The sequence below is a fragment of the Stegodyphus dumicola genome, chromosome 1 (genome assembly GCF_044657685.1).
Source record: "Stegodyphus dumicola isolate Sdum_Otavi_A_Nest chromosome 1, ASM4465768v1".
NCBI classification, from domain to species: Eukaryota; Metazoa; Arthropoda; class Arachnida; order Araneae; family Eresidae; genus Stegodyphus; species Stegodyphus dumicola.
Window position 1 is genome coordinate 131,705,104 of NC_140768.1, and position 20,951 is coordinate 131,726,054.

The window sequence follows — 20,951 nt, forward strand, 5'->3', positions numbered from 1 at the left end:
TTTTGTTTTGTTTGCTTAATTTCTTTTATACATCGTTCTAGCTTTATTATAGTATTTGAACAGAACATGTGGCAACGATTAGATAATACTCAAATGATATAAATTTTGTGCATTCTGAGTTATAATATGAACGAAATATTAAGTGAACGTAGCGCCAGAGTGTCGCTATGGTAAACAAATATAGGGAATTTTAAAGAGTGCATTTATTCTATTGTGGTTTATGCTCTGTCGATGAAGTAGATTTAATTCAATCCAATAAGTTTAAATGAAATGAAGAAAAAATGCGTATAATTTAACTAGAAAGCCCGGCGGTCATACGAAATGACCGGTGTTCTAGATATTATAAAGTGTAATTAAAATGATTTGTGCAAAGGTATCTGCTAATTTAAACTGAATTATCCAGGGCAGGCGGCGAGGATGCCCCTTTGCTTACTGCCCCACGGGGTTTGCCCCTTCTACTTGCTTAATTGCTTAAAGTAGAGTGAAATGAAGGAAACCACCGGCGGTACATTTCTTAAGAGCCACCGCTAGCTCAATAAATAAAGGGTTTTTAAATAATAAAATGTTAATTCACATGTCAAAGATGCCTTTGTACACAACATTTCTTGTGTAGATCTTTCTTCCATCATTTTTAAGCTCGCCTTGGCGAGGACCATCCATTATTTTTAATTTTGCGTCCGTTCTTTCACGAACTCTTGAACAGACAACATAAAGCTGACCGTGTCCAAATACAGGCTGAGGTAAGAAATGCCAACACGCTTAAGCGTTTCGCCCTGAGACTTAGTGATGGTCATAGCAAAGGCAAGTTTTACATGAAGTTGTTTACGTCTTAATTGAAACGGCAACCTGTGCCGTGGCAACTCCACCCCACTGGCTAGGACATTTACGCAAGCAACCAATAAACTATCGGTGGCAAACAGACACTTAAGCTGCATATATATACGGGGTGAAGTAACATCATCTCCTCCGAAACGGCTGGTTCCCGCGCTTAGCGAGTCACACCGTTGGATTCCGCAGATCCGTGGCACGCCATTTTGACCATTCACGTCTTCTTGGGAATTAGCCCCGATATTAATTAAAAACTAATTTTCCCCTACATTTTCCACTTTCTTTCTTGGGTTTTTCCCTATTAGAGGGGTTTGGCTAGGTGCCAAATTCTCTTTTCTCGAATATCTACGCAACGGCGCCGAGTTGAAATTCGAAACGCGTATCCTCGGATTCCAAAAAAATCTCCGAATCCATCAATACCGTTCTCATCTTCGTACGACTTTAATCGGCTGAGATATTAATTAAAAACTGCGGGAACGTTAATTTCCGCGTTCATTTTTTTGAGTGGCAACAATAAACTATCGGCGACACACACTTTAGCCGCTTATATAATATATAACTAAAAAGCCCGGCTGTCATACGGAACGACCGCTGTTCTAGATATTATAAATTGTAATAAAAATGATTTGTGCAGAGGTGTCTGCTATTTCAAATTGAATTACCCAGGGCAGGCGGCGAGGTCGCCCCTTACTTACTTGCTTACTGCCCCACAGGATCTCCCCCTTCTACTTGCTTAATTGCTTAAAGTAGAGTGCAATGAAGGAAGCGACTGGCGGTACATTTCTTAAGAGCCACCGCTAGCTCAATAAATAAAGGGGATTTAAATAATAAAATGTTAATTCACTTGTCAAAGACTTTCGACAGAGTGTGGCATGCTGGCTTACTTCATAAACTATCTAACTTCCTTTTACCAAACGGCTTTATCAAGCTTATGCATTCTTATTTTAAACATCGTACTTTTTAAGTGCGCTGTGGTGAAGCAATTTCTTCAAAAAAAGTGATTTATAGTGGATTAGCTCAGGGCAGTGTTTTAGGAGCGAAGCTTTCTACAATATTCATAAATGATATGCCTCCACCTTTTCATTCTAATATACTCAGCTGTGCCGACGACACAGGCATCCTCACCAGTTCGCGAAGTCCAAATAATGCTTTAGAGAAACTTCAGCTCGAAGTCAACATTATTAACAAATTTTGTCAAGACTGGAAAGTCAAACTAAATACTGATAAATGCTGCGTAGTTCTCTTCCGCAGATACAGGAAAAATATCCCAGTGAATATAAATATCCTACTCAATAACCAAGATATTCCTGTTGCCAACTCCTATAAATACTTAGGTGTCTATATTGACAAAACCCTAAATTTCAAAGATCATATTCAGTATGTTACAAATAAGGCTAACGCTGCTTTCATTGCTCTCTACTCATTAATTGGAAGAAACTCCAAGTTAAACCTCCGTACCAAGAAAAATATCTACATCTCACTTATTCTCCCAATAATCCTCTATGCAGTTCCAGCCTGGGCTACTGCCCGAAAAATAGACAGACAAAAATTAAATGTTCTTCAAAACAAAATCTTACGTGGCATAGTGATCGCACCCTGGTTCGTGCGAAATTCTCAAATTCACAAAGACCTGTATATCAACCCAACTCTCCCTATGAAGCCATTAAATCGCTTACAGACTATGACCCTACTATTGAGCACGTAGTGAAAAGACCTCGAAAGATTCACCACAATTCTAAGTGGTGGTAGTGTATATAGTGTAAAGAATTTTTATTTTACTTTTTACTCTTCAGTTAGTATTCAAGAAAGATGAACTTTAATTCAAGAAGTTAGAGCTTTACTTTTCATCGATGAATTCTTCGTTTTACTACTTATTTAACCAAGATTTTTACTTTGACTTTTTATTTTTACTGTTTCGTATCGTGTGTTTTAAAATCAAAGTTCGTGGTCAACACCAAGCGCTTACTCTCACTCATTAGCCCTAGTGAGCCACTTGACCTCATTTTCGCCTTTTACAGTTTCCTATTCATTTAATAATTATATCGCAAGTTTAGATGATTTTCAAGTGTTTCAAAACACATAGGACTCTTAAATTTACAGATAGATGTTGCTTTTACTATGTTCCAACTTTATGTATTTCTAAAAGCTACAAAAAACTTCATTTTTCGAACTCTGACTCCTCGACCAATCTTAATGCCGGACGCTGATCACGTGTTTCTGCTCTTCTAGACTCACCCAGACGCTTAGACTTTCATTTCGCCTCTCGCCGCTATTGATATAATCACCCATGATATGCCATGATATGCAATTTAGCAAAACGTATTTTATGAGTTCTCTCAATTATTGATGTCGCCTTCGGGCGCGGTGTATTTTTTAATACACCTCTTAAATTTTTAACTTTATGGCCTATGGTATAATGATAATATACTGGTAAGAGCTTTTAGTAGCTAAACCCAGCAGTAAAGATATGATCTAAGATCTAAGACATGTCAAAGATCTCTTTGCACAAAACATTTCTGGTGAAGGTCTTTCCATCAAGCTCGCAGAGGACCAACAATTATTTTTAATTTTACGTCCGTTCTTTCACGAACTCTTGAACAGGTAACATAAAGTTGAGCGTGTCCAAATGCAGGCTCAGGTAAAAAATGCAAACACGCTTAAGCGTTTGGCCCTGAGACTTATTGATGGTCATAGGAAAGGCAAGTTTTACAGGAAATTGCCTACGTCTCAATTGAAACGGCAACCCTGTGCCGTGACAACTTCACCCCATTGTATAGTACAGTTACGCAAGCAACTAATAAACTATCGGCGACAAACAGACACTTAAGCCGCATATATATATATGGGGTGAAGTAACATCATCTCCTTCGAAATGGCTGGCTCCCGGGCTTAGCGAAGCACACCATTGGATTCCGCAGGTCCGTGGCACTCCATTTTGACTATTTGCTTCTTCTTGGGACTTTAATTAGCCCAGATATTCATTAAAAACTAATTTCCCACTTTATTTCTTGGGTTTTCCCTATTAGAGGGATTTGGCTACGTGCCAAATTCTTTTTTCTCTAATATCTACGGAACGGCGCCGAGTTGAAATTCGAGCCGCGTATCCTCGGATTTAAAAAAATTCTCTGAATCCATCGATACCGTTCTCATCTTCGTACGACTTTAATCGGTTGAGATATTAATTAAAAACTGCGGAAACGTTAATTTCCGCGCTCCTTTTTCCAAGTGGCAACAATAAACTATCGGCGACACACATTTTAGCCGCTTATATATATATAAAGAAAAGAAGATATTCCGTACAAGGAAGTAATGTGGTGTACACATCAGATTTTTATTATTAACGTTTCGTAAGTTAAATTTACTTATTAATTATCACGAACTTCGCACTTGCACCGCATAAAATTCCATTCGACAGCAAAATCACAAAATATTAAAAAAACAATATATCATTAGAATTTCTGATAGACAGTTTCGCACTGGAGATAAAAATGTTTTATTCCGCAGGGTGTTGCCATTGCTTGCTTTCGAATCGTTCAGTTTATTAATAAAAAAATCGCTCAAGTTTTACAAAATATGAAATAAATAATAAAGAAATACAATATCATTCTGTGAAAATGTTGAATATTTTTAATTAGAAAGATCATGTATTAAATGCATTTTTATTCTTTAAGTCAATTCGATTTAAAAGTAAGAAACGAATATTCTTAAAAACTGTATTCATTGCTTTCAAACGGCTTGGTTTGTTAATTCACAACAGACAGATTCAGTTTGAAAGATATGTCTTACATTTTGCCGAATGGCAACAGATTCGAATGAAAAGTTAAACGACGCATTTACAATGATTCAGGACAAAAATCTCATTTCGAGACTAAGAGCCCTTTTGGATTAACAAGCGGAACGATTAGAAATTTAAAACACTGTTTTGAGATCACATGTTTTCAATTAAATATGTCATTCAACGGCAAAATGCTGAGAATTCGTTACCAAGACATAATTTATGATTTGCCTGCAAACTGAACTGTAAACTTTCTCTCGTGACTGATAAAGAGTTTTTTGCGAGTTAGACTTGTAAAGATCAGGGACATTTTCAAAAGCCCCTTGTCTTACAGAGGTTACAGTAAACGCAGGGTACTTTTATTGTTTTCTAAGAAATCAATAATGATTTGAGGCACGTTGGAAAAAGGGGTCCTTCGCGACTGCAACATGCAGAACTCCATAAATACAATTCCGGTGGAAGTAAAGTCTTTGGTACACTGCCGAAGTTATAACGTTTTACTCGCTTGGAGCATTTACTTTGTTTTAAACGGATGATTCAGAATGCTCCAATGATTAGAAATGCATAGTGAAGTTATACTGTCTTTGATCCCATATTGATCGAATAAGCTGTCGCAATATAAAATTATATCATAAATGCAATCCATTTCCATTTTCAAAAGAGAATAAGGGTTTCGCTCCAAATCAAAAACAGGGCCCACTAGCGGCCGAGCGGTAAAGTCGCTGAACACTGGTAGTTCGGTTCGAAGTTCGAATTCCGCGAACGGGCTGGCTGCGTGGGCGTTTTCGTGGTTTTCCCCATGTGTAACGTGTATACGAGCCAGTTTCCCTTACAAAGTCCTCAACGAAGGCATCCCTCCTCTTAGGCAGATAGCCCTCGAGCTTTGCCATAATCACACACACACACACCAAATCAGAAACAACAATTGGATCTAAAATAGTCTTCATGACAATTTACACTGTTTATAGCAAACAGTACAAACTGAACCAACAGCCATAAATTTCATTAAAAACAGAGAAAATTCTTGATCGCAGCTACATAAACTGTGCGTGATACTGAAAGCTGATACTTAAGCTGAATTCTGCTGAATCTAATGAGGCTACTCGTTACTGGCCTACAAAGTCAGACAAGGATGGTTATGATTATAATATATCAGCTTTTTATAAGCATTATAACATAGGAACGTTGTTCTCTAAAGACACAATGGCAATTTCAAAACTTTCCTTCACTATTAGAACGCGTCAGGGTGAAATAAAGCAAAAGTGATTTCGGAGGGAAGGCTCTAAGCAACCTGATCATTATTCAAGTGTACCTTCCATCAACGTCAGAGCATTTTCTTGAATTAGGGACACTCGAAAGAGATACATACAGTTTTGGAATTCTCTTTGTTTTCCCCTTAAAGATATATTGGGACATTATATTGCTGTCATATATTTATGAAAAATTTGAATTGTGACGTTCAGTACATTCTGCCTTTGATGGGCTGTAAAACTCCTAGTACATTCCTACTTCTTTAAATAATAACGTTTTTATTTTATTGAAGAGAAACTCTTCGATACAGTACAATTTCTGAGATAAAAATTAGTTATATGTCTGAGGAAATCTTCCATAATCAACTGCATATGTTTAAGATAAAAAATATGAAAGCAAACTTCTAAATTTAATTCACTATAACCTCTTTTATTTTTTATTTTATTTGGGAACTTCATGTATTTGTCCTAAAAATATAGCTGAAAGTCTAAACTGCGTCATTCAAATTAATCATGCGGTCTTACAGAACCCTTAATGAAGATACCTCTTGACCAATCACCAAATTGTAAACCAAAACTAAAAACTGAAACTTTTGACTCCCTCCCTTCTTTCTATGAATTGATGCGTGACTTTTGCTTGTGTTTTCCTCTTAGCCAGACGTCTTTCTGCAATCGTATGTGTGCTGCTGTATTTGCTTCTGTGGCAATAATATCAAAATTGTAAATGTTCTTTAATAGGCATGAGTAGAGTGCCAAGTGAATTCTGTCCACAAAATGGGAATTTAAATAAATAAAAGGAATTAAATCCGGCTCGGACTGCTTCTTCTTCGAAAATGGATGGACGCTCTAAGCATCAAGTATCTACGCCATTATTATTTCTACGCATCTACGTCTCAGCTTTCGTATTTCAATGCCTCCAAAATTGTTCTGCCATGACATTCTCCGGCCATTTCTAATTATGAAGAAATCTACACGGGTTTGTTATTTTAGTTTCACAGTAAATTATGGGAAAAGTCCTGCTTCACCGAAAATTTAATGCAAGTCTGTGCCGCATCCATAATCAAATTTTTCATCTCGTGCCACACATTATATAGTATATCTTTGTATAAAAATAGAAATTTTTTTTTCATTCAGATAGAATATCTCCCTCGTATTAATAACATTTCAACTCGTTGTCGTCTTTCCAAATGCAAAAAAGAAGATACTTCGCTTTCATTTTACCTTCTTGTTTATGCAAAGACAATATAAATAACGAATACTTTCAAGATTATTGCTATCTTAGCCATCGATCTATTAAGGCACTGCATTTCGTCATTTAGCATAAGCTGATGGAGTTAATTGAAGTACTTGATTACAGCGGCGATTGGGCAACGAAAATCTAGAAGCATTGTGCTGTGAGTTTGTTACACAATGAGAACTGAAGAAGGTCGTTGTATCCTGAATTTGATACCCCGAAGTTCTCTGTTGCGTATATTTAAAAAACAAGATGACGAAGCAATTAAGAACTTCGTTTCGCTTGCCTAAACATGCCATTTTTTTTAATTGACTTTTCTTCTTTGTAGATCTCTTTGTGTTTACAATGATAGCTGAACTACGAGTCCAGGACAAATTATGTCAAGAGCCGTGATTGTATTGAGTGGCTATTACATATGTAATTCTCCTATTAATCTTGTCTTGGTTTCCACTACTTTGTTAAGATCAATCTCTTCATGGAGAAAGAAGTAAATATCTAAATAATAATGCGAATGTTTAGACTATTATTTACAGAAAAGGGCATAATGAATTAGTTCTTTGACATTTTACGTCGGCTCTAAATTTTAAATTTTACATTTTATTTCTACTTTATATTTTACAGAAAAGCAACAGACCCATGAAAAAAAATTCAACCCGTTAAACCAGAAATAAGTTTGATAAAGCAAACAACTTTTGTTACTCTTTCCCGCTATGCAATTGTCGTCAAGATTTTAATTGCCTAAACAATACTACAGCTTTGTTTAAATCCTTTTACTTGACGGATTTGATATCTCGTTGGATATTTTCTGTTCTTTAAAATGAAAAATTACATTAAAAAACTAGAAACAGACATCATTTCAAAAGTTCATTAAAATCACAAAAATAGCTTTCATAAGCACAGCTTTTATAAAAGTGTGAAGAAGTTTTATGAACATAGTTAACAGATAAACAGCATTATAAAAAATGTGTCTAAAATGCTAAATATTTTTTTTCTTTATTTTTAAAATATGTTTTTTTCATCTGAATTCAGACCTAAAAACATTTCAGATGAATTGTCCATGTCTATAATTTATTTAGCGAATAAGTAAAGAAGTAATATAGGCATATGATTTCTATGTAGAATAGCAGATTTGAAAAATATTTCAAGAGCTGCTCTAAAATAAAAATGTAAACACGCTAGTCTAGTCTTTATACGTAAAATAGAAAGAAATTATACTGAAGCTAATGGCTCGTTTTCTTAAGTTCTTCTAGACGGATGTTTTCAGTTTTTAATTGTTTCGGAAAACTGCAAATAATAAACTTTCAGGGAACTTAAATAAATACTATCAATTACAATTAGATGTAAGTATACTTGTCAGCCAAATCATCAGTATTTCTCGAGAAAACTTTCAATAGAAACACTAATCTGCAAAGTCAAACTTCCAAACTTAGTCTGTTTATAAACGGATTATACTAAACGGCACTAAATTCTGCAATTTTTTTTCTTTATTTGAATTTATACATTAAGAACATCTGTAATGCGCAGTATATGTAGATAATCATTACTAGCTAAAAGCGCCGACATAAAAATAGAAAAATAAAAAGAAATGCTAGTAAGCTAATTGACCGAGGGAAAACATGCGAGTGCTAAAATTTCCAAGGAAAACTGATCATCATTTTTTTCTACACACAGGCAAAAGCATAGAAACACCAAGCAATCAAATTGTTTGCTGGGAGATTTATCCGTTATTCAACGATTCGCATCGGCTCAGCTTTGGGAGCAAAAACTAAATGAATAAATTATCACAAATAGAATTCGCTGGCAAATGCAATAGACTGTGTGCCGCCGCTATGGTTTCTGAGCTAAGGGATATGTCAAACGAAATTTCAATTACCATCTCAGAAAAATGTAATGTCCGAGAAAACCTTCATCGGCGAAAGGATAGTAAACTGGACTGCTTCTAAATAACTAACACAGAATTCACAATAATCTCCATGTATAAGTTCAGCGTTTAAAAATATATTATTTACGGTAAGTAATGCAGATTAATCTCATGTTTAAAATTGTTAAAAAGAATACTTTTCGAGCTTTCATTTCAGCTAAGAATATTCCTCATCCTTCCAGCAGGAAGTGGAGGTGACACGTTTGAACTTGAACGAACGACTTCAAAGGATGCCCTGACATGAACTAATAGGTTCGGACAATACTTTATCATGCAAAAAGGCAATGAAGGCAGTCTGTTTTTTTTCATTAGATATCAGTACTGATATTGTTCACTCGCAGTGATGCAAAAGCTTGTGTCAGAATGAGTAATCTGCATAGATTATTTAAACAACTTTTAAGGATAACATTTCACAAGCATGTACATCTTTGTTAAGAAATATCAAAATTGAATATAAGATACATTTTCTTAAAATTGATCGATGAAAACAATGATTTAACCTTTTTTTCTCTTTCTCTGCTAATATTTAAAACTAGCAGCTTCGCTGCCAGCCTTTGTCTGGCTTTTAAATGTACCGGAAAAATGGCTGAAGGGAACACAAACGTTGAATTTAAAAACTGCGTAGAATTTTACTCTGCAGAACAACTTCATAAAAAAAAGTTATAACGTATAACAAAATTACAATGAAATAAGCAATATCCCTTAATACAAATATTAATTATCCTAATAAATAAATTAACCAACTTCCTTTTGCAAAATCTTAAGAACTCATATGGTATAAAGGAGGTTAAGAACTTTGTTTCCTAAAAAATCACTCAAAACCTTTCAATATCTTAGAAACAGTGAAATGAGCAATAAATAACATAAAAGAATACAAAAAACAAAAAATTCTGAAAAGCAAAGTACAATTAATGATATTTTATCTTATATTTTCAAGAGAAAAAAATTACAATGAAATAAGCTATATCCCTTAGTACAAATATTAATTATCCTAATAAAAAAATGAACCAACTTTCCGTTGAAGAAAAAAAATCATGCAAAACTTTTCAATATCTTACAGACAGTGAAATAAGCAAAAAATAACATGAAAGCAACTCAAAACAAGCTAAAATTCCGCGCAGAATTTTACTCCGCAGAACAGCTATACCAAAGGAAAAAAAAAAAATGTATTATATATATATAAAAATGACAATGAAATATGCCAATCTCTTAAAAACAGTGACATAAGAAATACGATGAAAAACTGTTGCCAAACCCATATTTCTAATAGAATGAAACTATTCAAAATGATGCTATTTCATCAAAAATCTATCAACAACAATAAGACAGGAAAATTGTTGCCAAAATCACATTTTTAAAGATGTGAGATGTGAGAAGTGTACTCGGAAGTTTCATTTAAATGCAATTTTTAAAATAAAAAATATTATCATTTTTCCAAAATTCTTTTTGTAAAAGCAGTCGCAAGGATTAAAGTTTAACGTGTCCAAAAATCAAAGAAAAATAAACTGTACCTTTTTAAAAATAAACTTTTTTAGAAAAAATTCCGTTGAAAAGGTGTTAAGCTCTCTTTTTTAAATAAATTCGTATTTAACCAATTTATTGGAACACGAAATTTATTTTAAGTTCGTAAAATAGCTAAGTGCCTACGTTTCATGACGATGTGAAAATGGAGTGTCTAGAGTAAAATCTCACTTTCCTATAGCCCATCATGTCTCAAAATGACGCGATTTCGTCACAAAATATAAAATTAAAAAAAAAAAAAAATAATAATTCGAATTTCGAAAAAATCGCTTCGAGGTGCACTGGCTCTTGTCTAGTTGCAACTATGTACCAAATTTCGTAGCCGTGGGTCTCGCGAACGAAAGACACACACACACACACAGAGACTCTTTCTTTTATTATATGTAGAGATTGTTATCATTTACATTAAGTATTTCGGCAATGGTTTCAAACTTAGTTACCAAATTTCTCTATCAGGTACTGTTTCTGAGTTAATAACATTTTGTTTTTCTCCTTAACGTATGTTAAGTTACAGCCGGCTAATGACAATCTTCTTAATGCGAAATTCTAGTCAATTTATTCTGGTATTTACCCTGGTTATCAAGAAGTGTGTAATTCGTTGTTTTAAGCCAGTTCACAGCATCGACTCTCGTCCTTTCACTTCTTTCTGCATTTCTTTTGGGGTGGGGGCGGAATCCTTGCTGCAGTTACGCCATTGCCATATTTACTGCATATTCAATGCACCTAAGATACGCGTTGCACGATACTGATACATAATTTTTAAAGGTTTGTTAGCAACCAATTGGCATTTTAAAATTTCATTTTCCTTTGCAACGTATTTTTATTGAATATAAGTCCTGATATAAACTTTTTTATGTTCGTCACGCTAAGTTCTATGGAAAAATCTCAAACCAGGAATCCAACAGATGAATATTAAGCGATATGTAACGCTCCATTGTTTTTGTGTTTCGAAAACTCATTAATTAAGTTTTTATAGATTCCCTTTCGATTACTCAAGAAGCTCGTAAAATTTGTTTAAAGAATATCCATATATCTCATTTAATGCCTTTGTAACTCAAGCTATGCAGTTTCTTAATCTGAGGATAAATAAAGATGTCTTCGTTAATTTTATTTTTTAAAAAACATAAATTCTCTCCTTCAGAAAATGGGAGTCTCTTCTTTATCCTTTCATTGTTTTCAGAAAGACTTTTATTCCCTTTGATATGAAGATCTGACAAATACAATTCTGAGAAGATATTACAAGAAACATCTTATTAACTAGATTTAATCTCTTTTTTTTTTAGTTTCTTTGCATCCCTACTAATCTACTAAGAGGAAAAACAGTAGCATTTTCTGCATTCAGACGTTAGTCCTAGAAATAGAAATATTACTTCGTTATTTCTGTAGATATCCTATAATTGGTTCTCGTAATTTATACTAGTTAGCAAACAGAGTTCTTTTTTAGAAGTATTCTTTCATTACTTTATAAGGCATTTCTCCCTCCTTTCTGCATGCCTTGGTGGTATAATGACAACACACTCGGTGCGTATTCGAGAAGTCCAGGGTTCTAGTCCAGGGTTCTACTCCTGCTTCAAAAATACCTAATGTCTCTACAGTGGCGTCCGAACTAAAGAAAGATGGTGGAGGATGATTCTTCACCATCAGGATTTGGTGACAGGGTCCCTTAATCCCCAGTCGCCCTTTTAGAAGGGGGGAGTATATAAGGCATTTTCTCATTTCTGCATGCCTTCGTGGTGTAATGATAGCACACTCGTCGAGTATTCGAGAGGTCCAAGGTTCGAGTCCCGGTGAGGGCAGTGCTCATTTTTCAGTTACTCCTGCTTTAAAAATAATGTCTCTATAACTTGTAATCTATGAACGTCCTGAAGCTTCCAGTAATGACCGGCAACATTTCAGTATCTGAAGTTATTTATTATTATTATCATTATTGAAAATGAATATTAAAAAAGGAATAAGACATGTAACTTCTTTCACCTGGAAACGAATATTTTAGTATGATCTCTAAGTTCAAGAACCGAATTTATGAGTTACAAAATGTATAATTGGAATATGCATTACTTGGAAATGCTACTGTTACATTTATTAGGACAATAAAGAAAGCAGCATTGGCTGTAATTTTTAAGTATGTCAAAGTACTTTAAAGCCACCTACTATGAAACAGGATGCCTTTGGGAAAGTTCTGCATTTGTAATTTAAAGAAGCTCTTATGGACTAGCTTTTATTAGACATATGAGTAAAAAGATGAACACTTGAGGCAACTAGCCAATTTATAGGAATAATGTATTGTAACTTAAGTCATTTTCATTAGTGAGATAGGTATTCAACACAAAGAATTATGGAAATAATGATATGGATTTTTTAACCAAATCTGTCATGTTTGCCAGGGTTAGAAGTCTAAAAATTATCTGCTGTTATTAAAAAGTTTCATTTATATACTTAATTCATCTAAATATGCAGATTTAAATTAATAATTTGGAAAAATTAGTTCTTACGGAATAATTAGTAATTCAAAACTATCTGCAACTCCAAAACACCATCCATTCATATGACATAGATTTATATCCTTATTATTATATTAAATTATGCAAATAAATGTATAGGAATTGTGTATATTCTTATGCTATTCTGGTAGACTATTACATTGTGAAAGAAAAGTTAAAGATAAAACTCGGTTGACAATGATTCATCGAGTTTTGATGACACTGTAATTTTTTTCTTTCTTCTGTGATGAAAAAAGCTAATGCGACGAGTAAAAGTTTTATCTATTAAGGAATGGAGAAAAACTTCAGAAAGCGTTTCATTTCCTGTTCTGTTGCTGTTGCCAACCATGTAAAGATAAAATTAAATTCTGCAGTTTGCAAATGTTAACTAAAAATGAATTCTTGAACGCACTGCCTTAGACTAAATTTAAATGTGCAGAAATGGATGGTTCTATTGCTATTTCGTGGCTTTACTGCTGCAAACCATGTAAAGGTAAAATTAAATTCTGCAGTTTGCGAATGTTAACTAAAAATTAATTCTTGAATGCACTGCTTTAGAATAAAATTAAATACAATGTCTCAAAAAAGTGATGGGACACTTGTGCTTTACAAAAGGAAACTGCAATAAAATAAATTTAAAAAACATGTAAGATTTTTTGTGGGTGTGTTTCATACTTAAATTTAGTAACAATTATTACATAACATATATTTTGTCAAAATATTAAAATATTAATTTAATAAAAATACAATTGTTTAGAACGGAGCAGAAAATGGCTCACTTAAGTGATGGGACACCACGTACTATGCAACAAAAATCGTCTGAAGTAAGCAATAAAAATATCTTTTGGGGTATTTATTTTTACTCAAAAGCAATTGTCAATAATTTATAAAATCGTCTGCAGTATTTCTATCCAGTTTGTTTTGGAATTTTTGTGTTTTTTAGCTCTGTGCAGCCATGAATGCTAAACGAAAAGAAACTTTGCCTGGAATTTGAAAATTAGTGATTAATTTGCATATTGAACGTGGAAAATCTATTAGAGAAACTACTGAAACAGTTAACTTCAGTCATTCAACAGTTTTCAATATCATTAAACGATATAAAAAGAATCATATGATTCAGGATAAAAGAAGACCTGGCCGACCATCAAAGCTATCCAATGGGATAAAGCGAATTATCGTTCGAAATATTAAAAAAAAAAAAAAAAATCCAAGAATGAGTGCTCCTAAAGTTGCTGCTGATTTACAAGCATTATATGGAGTAATTGTTAATTCTGAGACTATTAGAAGAGTAATTCGATCTACTGGATATCACGGTAGAGCAGCCAGAAAAAAATTCTTCGTAAGTGAAAATAATAGAAAACTCAGACTGGCTTTCGCAAAATCCAACATAAATAAGAATTCTGATTACTGGAATGAAGTTATATTTGCTGATGAGAGTAAATTTAATATATTTGGTTCTGACGGTAGAATCTTGGTGTGGAGAAAACCCAGGGAAGAATTTCGCAAACAGAACTTGGTGCCAACAGTAAAACATGGTGGAGGAGGAGTTATGGTATGGGGGTGTATGTCGTCCGCTGGAGTTGGTAATCTTGTTTTTATTGACAGTATAATGGATCAATTCAAGTATATTGACATTTTAAATCAAAATTTGAAATCTTCAGCACGAAAATTGAACCTTCATAACGATTTTAAATTCTACCAGGACAATGACTCCAAGCACAGTGCTTTGAACGTTAGACTCTGGCTGCTGTATAACTGTTCTGAAATAATAAAAACACCCCCACAATCTCCACAATTAAATTCCATAGAGAATATTTGGCAAGAATTGGAATCAAGAATTCGCAAACACACCATTTCTTCAAAACAACAATTAAAATCGGTGCTTTAAGAAGAATGGGGTAAAATCACTCCTGAAATCACAAAAAAATTAGTCGAATCCATCCCAAGAAGATTAAATCATGTTTTAAAAGTAAACGGAAATCCAACAAAATATTAAAACCTTTTAAAAAGTAAATTTTTTGGATAAATATTTGATGGAAAAGTAAGTGTCCTATCACTTATGTGAGCCATTTTCTGCTCCGTTCTAAACAATTGTATTTTTATTAAATTAATATTTTATTATTTTGAGAAAATGTATGTTATGTAATAATTGTTACTAAATTTAAGTATGAAACACACCAAAAAATTTTACAAGTTTTTTAAATTTATTTTATTGCAGTTTCCTTTTGTAAAGCACAAGTGTCCCATCACTTTTTTGAGACACTGTATGCAGAAATGAATGTCAAAAAATAACCTACAATCTTAATATTTTTAGAAAACATTAAATTATTATGACTAAGTTTCAATATTTTTTACTGTGCATTATAGCTTCCGTGTTCAGTAATGCGTATTAAAGAAAAGCGAAATTCGAAATCAAAAGGAAAGGGAAGGAAAAGAATTATTACATATTCTTTGCCGTTTTGATGTAAACACGGATCGCTAAGAAGAAGAATGAAATTTTTCATCTCCAATTCACGATTTCGAACATAAAATAAAAAATACCGAAAAAGAGATCTTTTATTTGCAACTTTACCTGGGTTCCTTGGACCAACTAACTAGCTACACATGCCTGCGTTCTGGATAAATAAAACAAAAGAAGCAAAATGTCTTCTCTCCGAGGGAGTTGAAACAAGAACAGACGATTGTTCCACAAGGCGATTTGGGATCAGCAAGAAAACAACCTCTTCTATTGTTTCTCCGTCAGTGGGGTTCAACATGAAGATCTAGACAAAGAAACAGATCTCGGTTTGAAACTATCATGAAAGTAGATACTTTACAATTGCAATCGGTAGACCCGTGTTCGCAAGATTTAAAAACGAACGGAACAAAAGTTCGACTGTTTATTATGCAGGATTACATACGTTGAAGAGGTCTGTGCGAGAACTTTTTTTCCCAGGATGTTTTTAGGATTAGCGACTTTCTTCGCATAAAATTATATGCTTTATACGACAAGGATTTATGGGCTTTATGTATGAGGTCATCTCAACTCGAAGTACCACGCGAATGTTTTGCCATGCAAGGAAATCTATGTAAGCAATTCCATTCAAATTTCAACACTCGGGAATAATAACAAAGTACCGTATTAAATGAGTTTAAAAAAGGGAATGAGAAAAATTTAAATTGGTGTTTATGATTTAAAAAAATATGCAAAAAAGCAACCTTAGGTTCGCATACATTTTTAACCACTATCGATTTCGATCTCATGGTTTCTCATGGGGAGACAAACAGAATAAAGTTGCGAAATTCTTCTATTTCGAAACCTTTATCTCATTATTAGACTCTCCAAGTGAAATGTCACCAAATAAATAAATAAATAAAAATCTGAAAGCTTTCAGATTTTTAACGTTTTAACAAGAAGCTTTTTAACGTTTTGTGTGTTACCTTTAATTATTAAAAATTATGTTCTTCGCACTTAAACCATAAAATTCAGTTCAGCAGAAATATCACAAACTGTGATGTAGCCGTTCCTCAATAGACACAAATGCCGGCTAGCTTTAAAAGGATTTATTAACAGAGCACACAGGAACGGTTACAAACAAAAGAAATTTACATAAAAATGAAACCAAATGGAACATCAAACATTGAGAATAACATAACATAGTAAGCTATCATCATGGCGGCTGGAGGTCGACTGACGTTTTTTCATATCGCCACGAGATGGCGTTTAAATAAAATAGTTCGGTTACAGTTCATGACATGAATAAAATAGTTCAATTATACTTAAATAGGTCTGTTACATCCTCCCCCTCTGACTTCGTAGACGTCTCGGCAAGAAGTCAGGAACTGACATTTGTCTACTTTGTGCAGCGGGCGGAGAATCAGATGGACGGGCTCCAGTTTGACGAGGAGTAGATTTTGCGTCACCAGCACCTTGTGCAACAGGTGCAGATTCGGATGGTATTACACGTTTCGGGCGTCCTCTTTTCTTTAAGGGAACCACTGGAATTACACGAGCTGAGTTTTGCTTATTTCGATCTTGATATGGTTTCAAGGCTGAAACATGATACTTGCCGAGGATTTTATCTGGTTCGTGAGGATCGGCAATATCTCCCTTACAGAAATGGTATTGTGTACGTCATCCGCCCGGAACAAATAAGTATTTAAATCGGATCTTTATCTATCACATATCTTTTAGTGGTTGGAGATCTTGTAGTCACTATCACATAAGGACCATCTCTCTTGGGCATGAATTTAGCAGTTTTCTTCATTGGACCTTTGATGATTGGGTGGAGGGTGACCCAAGCTTTATCTCCAGGAACGAATTTCGGTGTTTCTCTTCGTTTTCTGTCAGCATAACGTTTCTGTTTATCTTGATGCAATTCGACTCTTTCTCGTACCTGTTGTACATTTCTTGCAAAACGTTTCAAATATGGAGTAATTTCGGGAACAAAATTATCGTTCTCAATTACGGCTTTTATATCATGCTTTACATCATCTAAGGTTCGTAACTCTCGTGCAAATTGAAGAAAAGCAGCAGAATGTCCAGTTGAATCACATTTGGCTGTATTCAAAGCAAACCTTATTAATGGCAGTTTATCCTTCCATGACTGATGGTCGTTACCAACAAGTATTGCTAAACGTGGTTTCAGATCTCTATTCTTCATTTCAACTGGGTTAGATTGTGGGTGATAGACAGGAGTAAGACTTTGATCAATGTTCAAGATATAGCATAGTTGTTGCATAACAGCACTAGTAAACTGGGTACCATTATCACTTATTATTTTCCTGGGTAACCCAAATCGAAGGGCGACTTCCTCCAAAAGAATAGTGGCACATTCTCTGGCCGTGGCTTCCTTTAAAGCAAATAGTTCTGTCCACTTCGTAGCACAGTCCTGCACAATAAATATCCATTTTTCACCAGACGGTGTTTCAGGAAGGGGACCGAAAAGATCAATTGACAAGGTTTCAAAACGTTGAGCATAGACTGGAATTTGAAGTAAGCCAGATGGCTTTTGATTAGTGGCTTCTCCCCCTACTTTGAAGACAGTGTGATATTTGTTAAGCAATGCATCAGTTGCAAGCCGTTGGGCTGTAGTTAATTGTTCTCCTTCGTTTTCTCGTAGTTGGCAGTTGTTTACAACAACTGGGGTTTCTTCCAGTACTTGGGATTGATGAGGTTTCACGAAGCTATATTTTCTTCGAGGTTCATCAGAAAAGTTCCACTTATTTTCAGCAAGATTTAAAACAATTTTAGCTTTTTGAAGAAAGTCAGTTCCTAACAGAGTCGAGTTATTTTTGGCATCAGGCAACACAAGGAGCGGAGTTTTGAACTCTCTGCCTTCGAGAAGAATGATTTGTTCGGTGCGAAGTACCTCTTTTTCAGATACCAAACCATCAGCGAAAGACACTTGTAGTGTTGTCTTTTCAAATACTGCATCTTGTTTTTGCAGAATATGATAGAGGGATTCACTTGCAATTGAGTGACTAGCACCAGTGTCGGCCAAAGCTGTACCGGAAACACCACCAATACTAATTGGAAATACAGCAGTCCGAGTGGAAGATAAACAGGATCGGATTTGGATACTGCCAAAATTTGATGAATTTGAAGTCTTTGGGGGGTTACAGTCTGGACATTTAGACTTGATAAAACCAGTTTTTCCGCACCCATAGCATATTAAAGGAGGTCGCTTTTCCTCTGTTTGTTGCTGAACACGATTTGAAAAGGTTTTATGAGTTTCCTGTATGTCACTTGTTCGATTTTCTACTTTGTGTTTGGATGGATTAGTCGGTTTGTAAGAATAGTTTCGCCTGCCAGGAAGTTGAGTTTTATAGTTCGTATTTTTAACACGTACAGCTTCATAATCATCCAATTTCTGTACTAATTCAGATGAACTCTTTATTTTTCCCCAAGTATCAATAAAATGCTCCTTAACGTCACTACTGACTCTTCTTTTAAGCTGATCCGTCAGGACCAAGTCTTTGAGTGATTCAAAGTCTGTAACATCGAGACTATGGAGCCACTCTTCGAGATAATTTTTTAATTCGTAAGTAAAATCTTTCCATAAAGACCCAGGGTGTTTTTGGTGTGTAGTAAGTTTAATTCGAAATGATTCAGCATTTAATTTGAATCTTTGTAGCAGAATCTTCTTGATGTACGAATAATCTTCTAATTTGTCTTTTGGTTCTCTTAAAATAATTTGCGAAATGTCTATAGGCAGAAGAGGTAGGAGATGAGTGATGTAATCTATTTGTTTTATATTAACTTTCTCACATTGTCTTTCAAAAATTTGCAGGTAGGTTGCAATGTCAGACGTTCCTGTAAATTTAGGGATTAGGTGTTGAATATTTGTTCCAATAGCTGCATTTGAAGCAAAGGCGGCATAGCCAGGATATGAGCTAGCAGCTGCCAGGTTTAATTTTAAACGTTCCAATTCTAATAAAAGTTCTTGTTCTTTTCTTTGACGTGTCTCCAGATCGTTGCTTTCACGTTGTTTTTGTTGTCTAGTTTCGATTAAAGTTTCCAGAAGATTCCTGGTAAAAGCCTCATCATAAGTGTCAGAATTGACAATAAGATCTTTAAGATCTATTACTCGCATAGTGTCGTTTACAGTGAAACCCAGTTCTGCAGCGAGAGTTTTTAAATCCTCTTTTCGTGCTTTGGCAAGGTAAGCCATAATTATATGAGAGGTCAGGGGGGAGGGAAAAGATGAAGTTGAATTTGTTGTTATTTCGATTTTATTCACAATACAGTATTTTAGAATTAATAATTATACCTTTAAGTAAAATGTATATAACCCTATTAAACAGCATGTATGAATGTAAACAATGTTACTCGTACATTTATATACCACTATTAAACAGTATTTATAAATGTAAACAATAATATTCACAAAGTTTATTATTTCGAAGTCGTAAAAATATCATAAAATGCCCTCATAAATTCAACTTGTATCAAGAAAATAACATATAATAAATTGCTCAAAAATTGTTTACTAGTTAGCAAAACATACAAAACATACATAAATGTCTTACCATAAGCTTTTATATTTAAGCTGAATTCTTCGAAATCTTAATCTTAACAAAATATTAAGCTGATTAAGCAACACACACTTAGTAACTCATTTTACTTTATTTAAATAGTCATTCGATTTTATTCATAATTATTTTCTTTCGCTTCAAGAAATATTTTTTAAGACATGCATTCATTAAATTGAAAACAATTATATTTTCTTAAAGTATTATACTATAATCATTTTCTCAAAATGTTCGTCGAAAGATAAATCAACAAGTACAATATTTTATTTTATGCAGAATAAAACATTTAATAAGGAACAACAGCACTCAAAGGAAATAAAAATAATAAAAGATTTGACGTAAACACATCATAAATCATCGCTAGTATAAACATTTCCGCGGGGGTAAAACATCTGCTGCTGTATGTCAGAAGCGAAACTAATAAATTCTAATGAACAACGTCCATGAATATATTCAAACTTTAACATCAAAACATGTATTCAGTGAAACAATATTCACAAATTAATTTACTATGCGCATTAACATTTTAAAATAACAAATTACAATTCAAGAAATAACGTTTCGTTAACAGAAAGCCGTTTGCTTTCGTTTAATACTCTTATGTAGTATCAATAAATGAGATTTCAGTAAAGAATTTACATTTGATTTAAGAAGCAGCTTATAATAAATAATCAGTTTAAAAGAACTTTAAACTCAGATTAAACGATAATATAAACGAAACTTATCTTTTCCGTTGAAATTGTCCAGTTGATGATTCGATGTGCTAGCAGCACGGTATGACAATTTTAATTACAGAATTCGTTTCCAGAATATTTGACCAGTAGTCCACACCTGAAAAGAAACTGAGCCGATCTCCAGCAACTAAAAGTTAAATTCGGCAGTAAGAGCTTGTTAAAGCCAAACGGAAATTCTAAACATTTTGTTGCGC

General features: G+C 34.0%; 1 protein-coding gene and 1 long non-coding RNA gene across 5 annotated transcripts in view; one reads left to right on the forward strand and one right to left on the reverse strand.

Annotated features, from left to right (window-relative positions):
- Nucleotides 1–20,951, forward strand: part of LOC118181048 (uncharacterized) — a 179,577-nt gene that overhangs the window by 33,927 nt on the left and 124,699 nt on the right. The window lies entirely within an intron of this gene.
- Nucleotides 1–20,951, reverse strand: part of LOC118181046 (uncharacterized) — a 219,512-nt gene that overhangs the window by 24,232 nt on the left and 174,329 nt on the right. For 2 of the 4 annotated variants that reach the window (XM_085820707.1, XM_085820722.1), the window contains one exon: nucleotides 15,582–15,771. The exons of the other annotated variants lie outside the window; for them this stretch is intronic. The gene's annotated coding sequence lies outside the window, so the exon portion shown is untranslated. The remainder of the gene's footprint in view (nucleotides 1–15,581; nucleotides 15,772–20,951) is intronic. 4 annotated transcript variants of the gene reach the window in all.